The sequence below is a fragment of the Gossypium arboreum genome, chromosome 6, assembly GCF_025698485.1.
Source record: "Gossypium arboreum isolate Shixiya-1 chromosome 6, ASM2569848v2, whole genome shotgun sequence".
Lineage (NCBI taxonomy): Eukaryota > Viridiplantae > Streptophyta > Magnoliopsida > Malvales > Malvaceae > Gossypium > Gossypium arboreum.
Window position 1 is genome coordinate 11,764,426 of NC_069075.1, and position 3,110 is coordinate 11,767,535.

At 36.5% G+C, this 3,110-nt stretch overlaps 1 non-coding gene across 1 annotated transcript; it reads left to right on the forward strand.

The window, feature by feature from the left end:
* Positions 1-1,669: 1,669 nt before the first annotated feature.
* Positions 1,670-1,776, forward strand: LOC128294721 (small nucleolar RNA R71). Its single transcript, XR_008285028.1, has one exon. It is a non-coding gene; the product is annotated as a small nucleolar RNA R71 (small nucleolar RNA).
* The last annotated feature ends 1,334 nt before the right edge of the window (positions 1,777-3,110 follow it).

Below are 3,110 nucleotides of genomic sequence, written 5' to 3' on the forward strand. Positions count from 1 at the left end.
CGAGCTGAAGTCTTCGTTCTTCATAGATAGGTCCTTTGTTGTTACTTGAACATGACTCATATATGCTCTTCGAACGTGTTTCCTGCAAAGAAGGTTGCACCACATGATTAGTATTAGTAGCATGATTTATACAACCACCCTTAATATTTGATGTGTTACTCAAATTACAAGCTTGAAGAGTGATTGTTTCATCACCCACACGAAGTGTGAGTTCACCTGTACCAACATCAATAATGGTTCTTGCAGTTGCTAAAAAGGGTCGTCCTAAAATCAAAGGTATGTTACTATCCTCTTCCATATCTAGAACAACAAAGTCTACTGGGTATATAAATTTATCGATGCTAACAAAAACATCTTCAATGATACCCCTAGGAAATCTAATAGTTTTATCAACCAATTGAATGCTCATCTTATTTTATTTGGGTTTCCCAAGACCTAGCTGTTTAAATATTTTATAAGGCATAACATTAATGCTCGCCCCTAAATCAGCTAATGCATTATCCACATCTAAGCTACCAATTAAATAAGGAATCGTAAAACTTCCTGGATCTTTCAATTTGTTCTCAGCTTATTCTGTAGAATAGCTGAGCAAACTGCGCTTAACTCCACATGCGACGCCTCATCCAACTTTCATTTATTTGCTAAAAGCTCCTTTAAAAATTTAACTGCATTTGGCATCTGCGAAAGAGCTTCAATAAACAGTAAGTTAATATGTAATTTCTTTAATAATTTAAGGAATTTGCCAAATTGTTCATCCGTGTGGTCTTTCCTTGTCGCACTGGGATATGGCACGCGAGGTTTGTATTCTTTACTTACCGGTTTTTGCTTACTGTGGTCCACCTCACCTTTACCTTTACTTACCACACTTCATTACCTCGATTCTGGTTCTGGTTCAGGTTCAACTAATCCTTCTTCATCTCAAACGGTAATCGCATTAAGTTGTTCCATTGGGTTAGATTTAGTATTACTCGGCAAGCTACCTAGTGGTCATTCAGAAATCAGTTTGGCAAGCTAGCCTATCTGAGTTTTGAGCCCTTGTATCGACGCTTATTGATTCTTAAGTGCAGTTTCGGTATTCTAAAAATGAGTTTCTGACACCGAGATGAATTTTGTTAGCATCACCTCAAGGTTCGACTTCTTTTCCTACTGGTAAGGTGGTTGCTGAAAACCTGGGGGATATTGTGGCCTTTGATTTCCTTGACCACCCCACGAGAAATTGAGATGGTTCCTCCAACCTGCATTATAAGTGTTACTGTATGAGTTATTTTGAGATCTAGATTTATTATTATTACCCATATATTGAACTTGTTCCTCCTCGGTGATAGGGTTGAAGGATTAATATTCTGTGTGTACTCCTCCTCCATTTGAATTGCATCTCATCACTAGATGTACCTGAGTAGAACCATAAAAACAGTCAGTCTTTTTATTTAAAAGTTCTACTTGGTTAGATAGCATAGTAACCGCGTCGAGGTTGAAAACACCAGCTGCTTTGGTTGGCTTTGTTCTCATGACTTCCCACTGATAGTTATTCAGTGGCATCTCTTCAATAAATTCATAAGCCTCTTCAGGTGTTTTGTTGTTTAAAGTTCCACCGGTGACTGCGTCGATAAGTTGCCTTATTGAGGGGTTCACAACGTTGTAAAAAGTCTGAACCTGCAGCTATAGAGGTAACCCATGGTGAGGGCACCTTCTCAATAGGTCATTGTATCTCTCCCATGCATCATAGAGTGTTTCTAGATCCATCTGCACAAAAGAAGAGATATCATTCCTCAACTTAGAAGTTTTAGCTGGCGAAAAATATTTAAGTAAAAATTTTTCAGTCATTTGTTCCCAAGTTGTGATTGACCTTCATGGTAACGAGTTCAACCACTGTTTAGCTTTGTTCCTCAATGAAAAGGGAAACAACCGAAGGCAAATGGCATCGTCAAAAATGCCATTGATCTTAAAAGTGTCGCAAAACTCTAGAAAATTTGCCAAATGAGTGTTTGGATCCTCGTCCTGCAAACCATCAAACTGAACAGACTGTTATATCATTTAAATTGCATTAGGTTTCAGTTCAAAATTATTTGCAACAATAACAGGTCTAACTATACTCAATTCGGCTCCTGTTAAAGTAGGTTTAGCATAATCATACATAATACGAGGAGCAGAATTCTGATTTATTGGATCTGCAGCAACCACAGGAGGAAGCTGATTATTCTGATTTTCAGCCATCTCCTCGGTTGTATTATGGATATCTTCCTCTTGTCCTTCCTCTATATTTCTTAGGTTTTGCTTTATTTCTCTTCAGTTTCTGTGAGTTGTGCTTTCAAACTCACTGTAAAAAAGTAATGGTCCTGACGGGTTTCTCCTAGTCATAAATTATAAAAACCTGTCAAAAGAAAACAAAAGAAAACTTAGTAAAATTAACAAAACTAAGATAAAATTTAAATTGCAATAAAATAAATGGCTAAAGTAATACAAATTAAGCGTTTTTAATATTTTAGATCCCCGGCAACGGCGCCAAAAACTTGATGTATGCTTGATAAGTTTTATATTTATGATTGATCGTACTTGAAAACTAACTATTATCACGATGAAGGTAAGCGCACCTATCGAACAGTAGTATAGTTTATAGCAAGACCGGAATGTCGAACCCACAGGAACTAAAAGTACTAGTATTAACTTTCTTTTTATTATCTAGCCTAAAAATAAGGGGATTTACTTTATCTAAACTAATTAACTAAACTAAGAATGCACAGGAAGAAAATTGGGGAAATACTTTTGGGAAAACTGATTGATTTGGACAATACCCAAGGAAAAATCCACCTAGACTTCACTTGTTACTTGACTCTGAATTAGATGATTTATTCACTTGACTTGATCCGTAGAAATCCCTAATTTATATTATTATCTCTCTCAAGACTAACAACGTCTAACCCTAGGTTGATTAATTGAAATCTCTTTCTAATTAAAACCCCTAGTGTTGCATTAACTCGATCTATAGATTCCCTTATTAGGTTTGACCCTAATCTGGCAGATTTATGTCGCCCTATGTCTAGGGGTGCAATCAACTCCACTTAATTATACTAGATCTACTCTTAGACAAGGACTTTTTCTCCTCTACATAA